This window comes from Trachemys scripta, chromosome 5 (assembly GCF_013100865.1).
Source record: "Trachemys scripta elegans isolate TJP31775 chromosome 5, CAS_Tse_1.0, whole genome shotgun sequence".
NCBI lineage: Eukaryota > Metazoa > Chordata > Testudines > Emydidae > Trachemys > Trachemys scripta.
This window is the reverse complement of record NC_048302.1, coordinates 97,073,380-97,087,366: the sequence shown is the minus strand read 5'-3', so window position 1 is coordinate 97,087,366 and position 13,987 is coordinate 97,073,380. Positions and strand designations below refer to the sequence as shown.

General features: G+C 39.1%; 1 protein-coding gene across 2 annotated transcripts in view; it reads right to left on the bottom strand.

Annotated features, from left to right (window-relative positions):
• Positions 1 to 4,615: 4,615 nt before the first annotated feature.
• TMEM156 (transmembrane protein 156) overlaps positions 4,616 to 13,987 on the bottom strand; it is a 33,806-nt gene continuing 24,434 nt past the window's right edge. For both annotated transcript variants that reach the window (XM_034772964.1, XM_034772965.1), the window contains exon 7: positions 4,616 to 5,982. The gene's annotated coding sequence lies outside the window, so the exon portion shown is untranslated. The remainder of the gene's footprint in view (positions 5,983 to 13,987) is intronic.

Sequence of the window (13,987 nt, the reverse complement as noted above, 5' to 3'; positions counted from 1 at the left end):
GGAGGGTCCCCAGGACCCCTGGGGAGCTTCTGCCTGCTGGAGCCCTAGAGGCTGCTGCCTCCCTGCCCAGCCCCTCACAGCACTCCAGTGCCTGGAGTCTCCTTCTGCCTCCCCTCCTGCAGGGGCGAGCGACCTGGCAGAGAGGAACAGCATCTGCCCAGCAAGCCCAGCACCTCTTCCTTGGTTCCTCCAGCCCCAGAGCTCTCTCCATTGCATGCCCCTCGGACTCCCAGCTGGGCGGCCTCAGCGCTGGGAAAATGCCAGCAGAGCTGGGTCCAATGTGCATCCAAGCTCGTGGGGAGCTCTCTCGCCCCAATGACTAGCGCCTTATCTACGGCAAGTACAGTAGTGCAATAGAAGTGTGACGTGAAAAATATCATGTCATGTTGTGACACGGTCACTCAAATCATGATTACGTGTGTGCACTGTGCTGCCCTATCGGCGCCATTCGCACTAATTTCCGTTTCGCATTGGTGCCAGTGGTTATAGGGCTAAAATGCCGGGACAAAAATGAAAACGACTTTCTGGTGCTGCTTACCGGCAAGAAAGAAACAGCAAAAAGAATTAGAAAAAACTATCTCGTACTTCAAAAAAGTATTTTTAAAAAGTCGACAATCAAGGAGAAAGCTCTAAGCAATGCATTGAAGGTGATTATTCATCAACTGATGAAGACCGATCGAACCAAAGATTACCTTTATCAACTGATAAAGATGAACAACAATCTGACCAAAGATTATCTTCACTAACTGATAAAGACGAACAATCACAATCCATCCAAAGATTTACTACTTCAGCTGAAGAGTCCAGAAATGAAGAACTGTTATCCAAATCTAAAACTGAAGAACAATTATTGGAAGGTGGAGAGACTGACATAGGATCAGATCCAAGTACATGGCTGACAATAATTACTGATACAATGTGAATTATTATTGTGAAAAAAGGCCCTTCAAAACTAGATTCTACATTTGAATATCCATTTAATGAGTCAAATCGTCGATTTATGCCATCCAGTATGAAGAAAAAAATGAAAAATGGAGAACAAATTAATAGATCGTGGTTAGTGTATTCACAGACCAAAGATGTAGTTTTTTGTTTTTGCTGCAAACTGTTCTGTAACTTGGACATTTTTCTGGCAACTGCAGGTTTTAATGACTGGCAAAATTTGCATCAGCATTTTAAGGAACATGAAACATCAAAAAATCATTTATGTTCATTGACAAATTGGATTGAGCTGTCAAACAGATTACATACCGGTACAACAATCGATGCGGTACTGCAACGTCAACTAAATTCAGAAATTCTACGTTGGCAAGCAGTGTTGGAATGTTTACTGGCAATCATTAATTTCCTAGCTGAACAGTGTCTCGCATCCCGTGGATCCTCAGATATTTTATATGAGAATAACAATGGAAATTTCTTAAAATTGGTTGAGTTATTGGCAAAATTTGATAATGTTATGGCTGAGCATCTATGAAGAGTGAAAGATGGAGAGATTCACACCCATTATTTGGGTAAAAATACACAAAATGAGATAATAGAATTAATTTCTAATGGAGTGCGTAATGAAATTTTATCGAATTTGAAACATGCCAAATATTACTCAATTATAGTTGATTGTACTCAAGATCTGAGCAAAACCGAGCAAATGTCAATAGTTTTACGATTTCTGAAAACTGATGAAAATGCAGAAGTGAAAATTTGTGAACACTTTCTAGAATTTATACCAGTGAACGAAACCACTGGGAAAGACCTCACAGATGTAATTCTACAGAGATTGGAACACTATGGAATACCTTTAGAAAATATGCACGGCCAAGGGTACGATAACGGCTCAAACATGCGAGGACGACATGCAGGTGTACAGCAAAGAATATTGAATTTAAACAATCGAGCTTTTTTCATTCCTTGCCATGCGCATTCTTTCAATCTGGTTGTCAGTGATGCCGCCAAATCATCTAAAGATGCCGTTTCATATTTTACCACAGTGCAAGCAATTTAAAACTTTTTTAGTGCTTCCACACACCGTTGGGCAGTCTTGAAGAAGCATCTTGAACAAAAACTCACACTTAAACCTCTGAGTCAAACTAGATGGGAAAGCAGGATAGAAGCTATTAGACCATTCCGATATTCATCAGGAGAGATTTACAATGCACTATTTGAAATAAGCCAGGACTTGTCGTATGATCCTTCATTTCAACATGAAGCTGAAACATTGGCTCAGAAAATGATGCAGTTTCAATTTTCATGTTGCACGGTTATTTGGCACAATATTCGAAATCAAATTAATTTGACCAGCAAAGTTATGCAGAACATAACCATAGACATATCCGAGGCAAAGATGATTTTGAATAAAACGCTGGAATATTTAAAAAAATACCGTTCAGATGAAGGATTTGAAGAAACTGTCAAAGAAGCAACAACAATAGCAGAGGATCTTGATTTTGAACCAACGTTTGCACCTCAAAAATTCATTCATCCTCGGAAAAAAACAAGACAGTTTTGTTATGAGGCTCATGATGATCCTATTCTCGACCCATACGAAAGGTTTAAAGTTGAATGTTTCTATTGTATTTTGGATGTAGCTATAACTTCCATTGAAGAAAGATTTTGTCAGTTGCATGGTCATTGTGAAACTTTCGAATTTTTATACGATATTGGAAATATTAAAAATCAGTTTTCCAACGAAGACCTCATGAAGCAGTGCCAACACCTACATTTAGCGCTCAGTACTGATAATGCTGCTGACATTGATGCAGTAGAATTGTATGATGAATTAATAGCTTTATCTGAGCTAATAAGTCCTAAAACTTCTCCTCTAAAAGTATTAGAATTTATAGCAAGAAATGATTTTTTCACGCCAAACACTGCTATAGCATTACGCATTCTTTTAACATTACCAGTATCAGTGGCTTCTGGTGAGCGCAGTTTCTCAAAACTGAAATTACTAATCTCAAAACTGAAATTATTTGAGGTCCACCATGTCTCAAAATCGTATGTCAGGACTGGCATTAATTTCAATTGAAAGTACTGTTGCAAAAAATTTAGATTTCACTGACTTATTAAAAGACTACGCAAGTATAAAAACCAGAAAAATTCAGTTCATATAAATTCTTTTAATTTATGAGAAACTGGAAGACACTAAAGTTTTTCATTACAGTGTATAGTTGAACTCAAATTGTTTGTAACTGTGTTTTTGTTAAAATTAAATGTTAAAATTACACCAGTAGGAAATTGTTTTATTTCACTAACTACAAATTCTGTTTTCATTTTTTTTTTTTAATTTTAAAAAGTCAAAACAAAACTGCAAAGTGCAAACATGTGTAAAAGCCAAAAAAAAAGAACGGGGGGGGACAGCCAAAATTTTTTTTGCTTGGGGCAGCAAAAAACCTAGAGCCGGCCCTGGTTACCATTAATTTTTAGTTCTATGATCAGATCTTCTTTATCTATGAAGATTAGGTCAACAAAAGGAATCTAACTATGAGGCTGAACTCCGGCACCCAAGAGTGGGGTACTGTGTAATTCAACAAAAAATTTTAAACATTTGTGAAGATATCCCAATCCCATTTTTAAGCATGTAACTTCACAACCCTACTCAGGGTGCTTCTGATCACTTTGGACACATGTGGCTTCTCATTGATGACTAAAGTACTGGAGCTCAGACCAACAGCAATAGAGAAAAATTTTATTTTTTAAATACGAAGATGAAAAAGTGAAAGGAGCAGGAACCTTGTGGGAAGGAGACTGAGCAGGAGGCACCTCCTGTCAAGAAGAGAAGACTGAAGAAATTCATGCACATCCCTGCACACACCTCTTCATTGCACGTCCTTAAGAATATATCATATGTGTTCTGAGATAACTGCCTCATTGCATTATTTTCTTGCTATTTTCCTGTGCTGCATCTGATAACTTGCTGCCTCTTCATTCTCCCACTGATGTCCTTACCCACAACTGGGCACATGTGAAAGGGGAATTTTCATATGCCAGGATGAAAAAAAGTAAATTTCAGTCACAGGAAGATGAAGTCCTGGGACAGAAAAATACTAGATCTTCTCAGTTTCTGTTTGATACTGGTGTTTTGAAAAGAATTCTTAACACAGAGAGATAATATTTGCCTGCATATTATATATGCAGTTGCAATGTGGTATGGATTTTGAGCTGCATACACAGAGGCATCACAGAGTAAGGTGGTAATAGTCATCCTCATCACAAGCCAGGAAATAGCACACATGAAACACTCAAGTATGGGCACCTCAGTACCAGAAAGATACAGATAATTTGGAAGAGAGCAACAAAAAGGTATGGATGGATTGACGAGGAGGAAGTCAAATAACTACATAAGTTATAGTTTAGCCCAATGACATCTAAGGAGGGAGAAAGAGGAATTGTATAGGCTGGTATAATGGGGTCTGAGCAGAAGTAATGGAATTAAATTAATGAAAAAATAGGCTTATATGAAGAAAAAATTCCTGACAGTGAGATCTCTTTCAATTATTGAGTAGTCTCCTATAGAAAGCAGTGAAAGTGCCATCCCTTGAAGCATTTAAATCTTCACTAGAAAAGCACTAGCAACCTGTCATTGATTTAAGATAACCTAAACATCACTCTTCCATCTGTAAGCTTCAATAAAGAAAACCACACCAAATAGAGGCAAAAATTTATTTTATATACTATATTTCAAAGGCCATTTCTGGAAGGTTTGAAGTTATTATTACAACTAAACATGTCAGCCCCAAAGACTCAAAAAAAATCAAGGTTTTTCCTGGATTTTTTGTAATCTCATGACACAAGCAGTAGAAATAAATATTTCAAGTTTATCCAACTAGATATAAAAATTTCAAATAGGCTCAGCCATTCAAAAACTAATGTTCACAATTGTTCCTATTAAATCTGAACTGCTCGGTACAATGTAATGACTAGAGAAGCAATTTCAGAAAGCTGCTGGAGGGAAGAGCCATATAAATGTAAGAGATGGAGGTTATGAAGTATTAACATGATGCTAAATTGCTGCATATCATATTTGCAATGGGCAGTTTACAATCTGTTCATCCTGATGGATTTAGCACAAGGGAGTTAGAAGCCCTGGCTCTGCAATTTCAGCCTCTTGCTGGTAATTTATGGCTAAATTGTACCCACAAATAATGTATAAGCACAGAATGAGTTTGGTACCCTGATCAGCCCAAACAGCTCCACTACACTCAGAGGAACAGTAATAAATGGAAAGTAAGGAAAAGTTGCAGGAGATAATGAGTCTGAATACTAATGACCTAAGCTGGTGCAAAAGTAGGATTGCAATCTATCAAGTAGTACCAAATCCATTTGGTGCTGCTAATGAGTTGTTTTAAAAAATTGGTTTTATAGTTTGGAGCCAAATCTGCACTATTTATCCACATTTTTCCCTTAACCCATTAAGATCCTGCAGTCTTTGTGCATGCAAAACTATCATTGACTTCACTGCAAAAGTCCATTGTGTTCACATAGAGCTTCAGGATTTAGCTCGTGATGTATGACCCTTCTTGCTTATTCAGCAGCAGCCAGAGAATACACCTTTAAGGATCATTGTCACCTATGACATTCACATTACACAAACTAACATCCATGGTCCATCAAAATATACATATTTTTCCATTTAAAATGATCTCATGTTTTCACAGAGAATACAAATTGAGTTTCTTCTCAGCTGGAAAGAAAAATTATAGCAAGGATAATCTCTCAACTTTGTGAGTAAGTATAAATCCTGAATGAACCCAAAATAGATATGAAATCTATAGTCTTCCACTGAGGTTGATGCTACAGCACCATATCAATTTATCCATTGTTCATATTTTAATAGAGTGGTTTTGATGAATATAAAATCCTGTTAACTGAGGTTCCTGGCATTCTTAGGAATAAAAGGTGGCTAAGGTAGCCAGGAAGGATGTATTGGAAATGAAGATGGCTTCTTTCATGGCGTATCGATTATGTTTCATACTGGAATGCCTGAAACTGAAGAAGAAACTATTATCAGATAAAAGGAATGTGGGAGAAAAAGGAGAGCCATTTCTCATTTACTTTGTGTAGTGGATCCCCTTATAAAGTATTTAATAAATGTAAGTCCACGAAAGCTTATGCTCTAATAAATTTGTTAGTCTCTAAGGTGCCACAAGTACTCCCGTTCTTCTTTTTAATAAATGTAGTTTTCTTATAACTTTCACTGTACTGAATTTTCCTTTTTATCACAAAAGAAAAAAAATTCTAATGAAAAAACAGTCAAAATGAAGGACATGCTTCAGACAGGAGCAAGATCAATAGCCCAGGATACCCAATGTAAAGGGCATACAGTGGTCACTACCCACCAACAGGCCTGTACCTCACTGCTCTTTCCTGGCTAATGAGATTCTACACATGAAAATTTCCCTCACCCAAATAGTGAAAAAAGATTTGTGTGTGTCTGCTCAGTTGTGGTTTTTTATGACAAGTCAACCCCAGAATCCTTTATGTTGACTGCCAAGATAGCTCCTCGATGCATCACTGCAGCTGGTGCCGGGGATGCTTGGGGTATTTTTGAGAATTAATAGATGTGTACTGGAGGTGAGTGAGCACAACCGGGGACATCCTTTTGAAAGAGGAAATGACAGAAAAATGGGACCAAATCAACTAGTGAGAGGAAAGGAGCAGCAAACAAGTGAAAGATTGAAGAAGGAATCAAATCCCATCCTTATCTAGAATGCCAGCATACCAAGGGACAGGCTTGTCAATAATTAAATGAGGGCAGCCATTTCCTCATTCTCAAATGAAAGAAAGTCTAATATTCAATGAGTGAGGTGTCACAGCCAGACTTTGGGAAGCTGGGCTGCAGAAAATTATCCAGACCTGATAACTAGTCCTTATCTCTAATGGGGCAAAGGAGAACTCCGTATCTGAGCAATACAAAACTCTGACAATGTCCAGAACTAAATCAAGTCCATCTTTAGCGCTGAGACGTATTTCATATTCCCACCTTGAGTGACAAAGCAAAAGGTGGCCTGCCTCCCATTCTGGCAGTTAACCTGTTTGGGCTCCCATCTAGAGTGTCTTTCTCTCTGTCCTTATTTTTCATTCACATTACCCCATAGGAGCTTTTGGTAAAAAGTGTTTCTGAGGATGGGGATTCGTATTGGCTGAAGCAGCTGCTGAGGTGAGCTAAAAAATGACAAATATAAGCAGGACAGAATGCATCCAAAATTGGTGCCAGCTAATGGAAGGTAGCAATTTTTAACTGTTTGTGTAGTGCCCATTGCAGCCAAATCTGGCACTCCTGCAACCAAAGCAATGTAAAGACTAAATCCTTCTTTTAACAGCTTCTAAATTTCTGATGGATCCTAAGATGTGGAGGAAAGTACATTGTGCTGTGTGTGTTTTAAGCAGAAGCAGCTAGTTGTGCCAAATATTCTGAAACATACTCAGCAATTTGTGATGCCACAAGCCATATTACACTAACAGACATAATGGATTTTAAAACTTAATGTACATATTAAATCTATAATGAGGCAAAAAGGGCAGAAAATAACTTTTCCACTCTGATATTTAGAAAATAAATATGTAACTGATTTGCCTATAATGAATTCATTACAATATTTGGGGCCATATGCTGCTGAATCTATGTCCAGAAAGTTGTATACAGCAATCGAGGGCACACATTGCAAAAATGGCTAATTGGCATATTAAATGCTACAGAGACTAAAAGTCACTGCATTCAGTCTCACCAACCCACCACATTTAACTATAGTATTATACAGATATAGCAAAGCAGAACAAAATCTGTATCCCAGAATATAACTGGCATTATATATTTTAAGGAAAATCAAAGGGTCCCCATTAACTTAAAAATCATATTTTTGTCTGAATATTTTGCCTATTTTTTACAAATAAACATTTAAGATTCCTAAAACAGACAAACATTATTTTTGTCTCCTCCCCTATTACCAGCATATTTAGTTTTTACATTTGTGATTTATCAGCTTCACTGTTGCACCTGTATAATTAATTAGTCATTTTTTCCTACTGTTTGAGTGAGTCTTTACTCAGAGGTAAGGAAGCTGTGATTTTAAAACCACAACCACAAAAACTGACAGGGAAACTGAGGCAGGAGTCTACTTGAAACTATTTTAATTCACTTTATTGTTAGTTGCCTATTCTATTAGTGTTCTTATACTGAGCCTATAATCATGGTATCTGAATGCTTTCCAGTAATGCAGGAGGGGCCTGATCCAAAGCCCACTGACGACAATTGAAAGACTCCTGTTGATTTCAGTGGGCTTTAGATCATGCCCAACACAGCTAGATTGCAAGGGTCCCTTTAAAAAAAGAAGATGACAAAGAAGATGATCAAAATTAAATAGAATGGGGTTTGGGATTTTATGTAGCTCCTTTCAGTTAATTGTCCAAAAATGACTTCTGCCCTACCACACCTGCAAGGCTCTGCTCCCTCAAGCTACCATTATATTTTACATAAGGGAAAGAATCAGGTTCTCTTTTCTGATTATCTTTGCTATAGGAAGTTTAATCTTTTGTATAACCACATCCTCCTTTTGTTAGTTACAGCATAGTTAAGGGTGATAATCTTAGACCTCCATCCTGCAAACTGAACAGTATCAGATCCTTAGATTGTAACTCCTTGGGAGAGTGACCTGTCTTATTTGACTGTGAAGCCCATGGCACGATATAAATAATAAATTACAATGAAACTTTGTCCATATCCAAGTGACCTCAAAGCACTTTGCAATGTAAAGTACTGATGGTGCCAGAATTATGTAGGAAAAAAGAATAAACTTTAATGTGTGCCCACAGTAGCCCTCATACAGCCTTGGACATTAGTCTACTTTATTAAAAGAACAAATATTGGACAGGACACTGGGGTTATCCCCTCCTGTCCTTGGAGCTTTTGTTGCCAAAGAGACAGATGCAGTAAATAAAACATGTTCAGTAATATTGATTTATTTGGTGTGAATTTAATCTAGCAGTACTTGGGACCACGAGAGGACTAATGTATAGGAAGGGGCACGTGATCCAGGTATGTTTCCGTTTCTGGCCATTCAAAAGAGAATAAGAGACAAAGAATTGCTGTGGAAAAGAGCAATATCCTAAAGTCAGCTGGATACAGAGATGCCTTTTATAAAAATGAGTGTGCACATTTTTTTATAAAAATTACTGTGGTCAGTAATTGAAGCTGATAGTCTGACTTTGGTAAACTGATTTTGTGTTATCCTTCTGGTACAGGATGTCTCAAAATGGGGGTCATGAGGTTATTACATGAGGGGTTGTGAGCTGTCAGCCTCCACCCCAAACCCCATTTCACCTCCAGCATTTATAATAGTGTTAAAGTTAAAAACACATTTTATATATTTAAGGGGAGGTGGGTTTCATTCAGGCTTGCTATGTGAAGGGTCACCAATACAAAAGTTTGAGAACCACTATTCTGGTATGTTCTGGAATTTGAGGTTCCAAGATTCCTGCACTCTTCTCAGCTTCCTGCTTTTCTTTTCATTGTAATGGTGAGGGGCAGGGATTATTTGCTGCAGACCAAAATAGGAGTGGCAGACCAAAATACAAGTCATCTCATAGTCACTAACAACAATAGGTACTTGCAGGGCTTTAAAGTTCTGGATAGTCTCTCTTTGTTTTAGTTTCCCCACCTTTTAAATTAGGGATAAACAATACTGTCACAGGTTGGACTGGGCCCTCTAAGAGGGAACTAGTTCAGTCCACCTGTGCCTCATTAACAGTCTTTATGGGTCCTGATAGAAGGCAGCTGATCTCTAGAAAGAGCCAGACGGGAACAGGAAACAGCAGCAGGGGAACAACTGCTTCCTATGGACCTCTCTCAGCCCAGTGAGGTAATGGAAAGTGCCACATAGAGGTGGCTGAAGGGTTACTGCAGGAAGCAACTAGAGGCCCAGAACCACAGGCCTGAAGTAAGGAGGGCAGAAACTGCAGGCCAGGGAGATTTTTATTTTGATGTAGGTTGGAAGAGACTTTATATCAAGTTTATTAAGGCTAATATAGTAGAACCCTGTGGTGTTTAGATGCTGCTTGTAATTATTAGAACTGGAAGCACTGGTTGTTGGGACTCTGAAAGGACAGGAAACAGGAAGGATGGGGGAGGAGGCTGGGAGAGTTACAGAGTGTGCAGCTACAGCTTGGAGAAGAGACTTGCACTGTAAATAAAGTTCTGTTGAAGTTGTTAATACTTTGCCTGGTGGATACAACAAACCCCACCAAGGGAAATCTTGTCTTACAGCCTTAGATGGTGTGGCAGTCTTAAGGGGGCCTGAGAGAGAATGGGAAACTGAGGCAGACCTGCATCGTCATACGCAGAAGGAGGTGCTACAAGGCAGGCATGCCCTTTTACAAATCACTATTAAAGTGTTCTGAAGAGAACTTTCTCAACATGTGGGATGCTTGGCCTGTATTTTTCCTGGGTGCTGGTAGGGAGTTTAATGAATGGTAGCAATATTACATGAAAGGTAGGGGTGACCTCTAGCCACAACAGTCAGATAATATGGTGGGGAGTGTCCTGAAATACCACACAAAGACTGGATGAACTGTAATGGAAACTTAGGACACAGATACACATAGAAAAGCTGCAGTGCTGGAAGCTGATGAACCTTTATTAAACCATTTGTTACCAGTTGAGTTAACTTCAGTCAGACATGCTGGTTGTATTTAGCATGTCAGCAGAGCTAAACACTGCATAATAGGCCTGATACAAAGCCTACTGAAGACAATGGAAAGACTCCCATAGTCTTCAATGGGCTTTGGATCAAACCCTTCTGCTAGGTGTTTTGGACAGTAATAAAAGCCAGCTTCAGATGAAAATTTAAAAAGAGCATGATTTGCCAAATTTGTTTCCCACCTTAGTAAGTGACAGTCAGATATTGTTTAAGATAAAATCAGAGAGATACTCCGCTCTGAATACATTTAACAAAGAAAAAAGAAAGCAGGGAGATTACCAACGGCAGTAACAAATGAGAAGCCAGGAACAGTGCATATATACAAAAAAAAGAAGGGGCATAGATTTAGCAGTAAATCTACAGTATTTACCCAGTAGGTCTCTCCTCCCTAGAAAGGAAAAAAATCATTTCAACAGACATTGCCACTGTGTGTGTGATAAGTTTGTGTCATTGGCTACTGAGCTGTCCCTAACTATTAGCAAGACAAATACTTCACACCAGAGCATTAGCAGGATCTGAATTCAGCAACAAGACGGGGGCTTCATGACACGAACCAGACATTCATCTGTCTCTCTTTCCTCCAGCTTACTGTTGGTACTACAGATAGCTACATCTTCACTGTTGTTATGGGGGATGTTGAATAGGCACACTTCCCCTCTCAACACTATTTGGCATTTGCTGTGAATAAATTTTACCCTGAGTTACACCATATACATGCACTGAAGCCTCTGCTACCTGGAAATAAGAGCAGGATAGCTGCCTTTCATAGAGAGAGGAGTGTGTCTGTGAAAACTGGAATGGCAGGAAGCCACACAGCACACATTTTCAATCTGCTCCCTAAGAGAGTAAATCACAACACAGTAAAACACCCTATGTTCAGAAACAAGGCCCTAAATGCAAACTGCCCAGCCTGGACTGCCACATTTTGCAGGTGCAAAAAGACAAGTCATTTTGCTCTTTATCTCCACATAGGGGAATGAAAGAAGTTAGGGCATACGAATAGCAGCTCATCATTCTTTCCTTGCACATTTTATTCTATGAACCAAGGGAGCATGATGTGAGACTAATTAGCAATGATACTGAAGGCATATTTAAAACTGACACTAGAGCAGATCTAAAGTGTGGTCTCTGGATCAGTGATATGAATATGAGTAAGAGATACTACTGCAACCTTAGAAAATTCAGAGGGACAGTTCTTAACCACAACTAAACACTAGACCTAGGTATATGCCTGCACTGCAGAGAAGAGAGAAGTGTCTATCTGAAATTAGGGTGACCAGATGTCCTGATTTTATAGGGACAGTCCTGATTTTTGGGTCTTTTTCTTGTATAGGCTCCTATTAACCCACAGCCCCTGTCCTGATTTTTCACATTTGCTGTCTGGTCACCCTAATCTGAAATGGACAGATGTGTGGGTGGGGATCTGAAAATGAGATGACTACCACTGAGGACATGTATGGTTGGGAGGCGTTCCCATGGGAAGGGAAATGCTGTACAGAGGAGAAAGTGGACAGGGTTCTAAGGAGGGGAGAATTTTCACAGAAGAGGAGGCAAATCCACTTTGATCTATGCGGTATCACACGACTGGGCAATGGACTAGGACTAGGAAGACCTGAGGTCTATTCTCATCTCTGCTACTAACTTTCTGTGTGTCTTTAGGCAAGTTACTTCACCTTTCTCTACTTCAGTCTCCCCATCTTTACAATGGTGAGAGTGATACTTTTTCACCTTCATAAATCCCATGATGAATGAAAAGCATTATATAAGTGGTCAATATTCTTAAGTATTATATTATCCTGCCTATGACCCAGCTAGTCTCACTCAGAATCAAAGCTCTACGAGTTTGCTATGTCATTAGCTCATCTGTCTCCTACCATAGCTTTTAAAAATTTTACTTCTGTAACTAATTCAGTGTTTTCAATTCACAAACTGATTTCTCTATGGGTCCACCTTGTTAGAGGGTTTTCCCTTCACCACCTCTCCTGGTTTTTGTCATGCAGACAGAAAGCAGAAGTCCAAAGTACAGACAATGCGCTGTTTATTGGGGTTAGTTCCAAGCAAACATATCCACAACTCTACACCCCAGCAAAGTCTGTTTCCCAGTGTCCCCCTTCCCAGCTCTGACACCGCAGAGCCTTGCCTGTGTCCCCGTTCCCCATTCCCACCTCCTCAGCAGGCCCAAATATACCTGCAGTGCACGCCCCTAACAACTTATGGTCTCCATTTCGGAGATTGCTGGGTCTTCATTCCCATTCCCTTTTATACCCCATGCCAAGGGTAAGAAGTGAGGTTGCACTCCGGTCAGGGGCAGGCATTTCTTTTGTCTTTCAGTATTTTACCTTCCCCCCAAATTCTCCTTTGCCCCTCCTGACTGGTTGCTTGACCATGCCTTGAGATAAGGAGTTGAGGCAGTCTTCACGTGTGCGCTCATATTCCCACCATGCCCAGTACTTATCTTTGTCCATTATATTAACAAACCCATCTGGTTTAGGCAAAAGCAACATTTACAATGTGTCTTTGTTCTTACTAAGAATCCCTTTGTTCACACATATTAGTAAAAATGTACATATATCCAAAACCAAAGAGGCAAGCAGAACTCAGCAAAACTACATTGACACTAATACTCCTAACACACCTGAACTATTGAAGACAAACTGTATTTTAGCAAATAAATTTTTTAGGAAAATTTATGATTAAACCAAAAGTATATTCTTTCTGTAAGACTGCAGACTTAATGTATGTAAATAATGAAGGATCTTCTTAAGCTTTTATGGAAGTATCTGTAGGCCCCTTTCTTCTATGCAGCTTTGTATTGGTATTTTGTTTTTACTTATTCAAATATGATCTATTTCATTTTCAGACATTAAAACACCTTTCAGTAAGTATATCTTTTCAGACTTGTCTCTGTCTCCATTACTACTGAGCCGCACCCTATATCCAGATGCTTCTGAACTTTGAGGACGTTTGAAAGTAAATCTGAACTCCACAGTTGGCCCCACCTCTGATTGAAACCCACATCTTCAGTCATTTCTGCTGACTATAATGTGGTCAGAGTGGACTGATGGTGGATTTTTTGGTGTTTGAATTTGGTCAGCAAATTATTTATTATTTCAAACACCTGGTTCTTTTCAGGACTCGTTAGCAAATTGTTTCCCCTGCTGCTTTCTCTGGTTCCCATAGCCTCACTCCTTGTCAGAAACAACTGTCAGCTTGATTCTGAAATCCAGGACACACTACTCCACACCATAAAAATAGTGCAAACGTTTCTGCTAAAGTCTTCAGGGGCACACAGGGTTTAA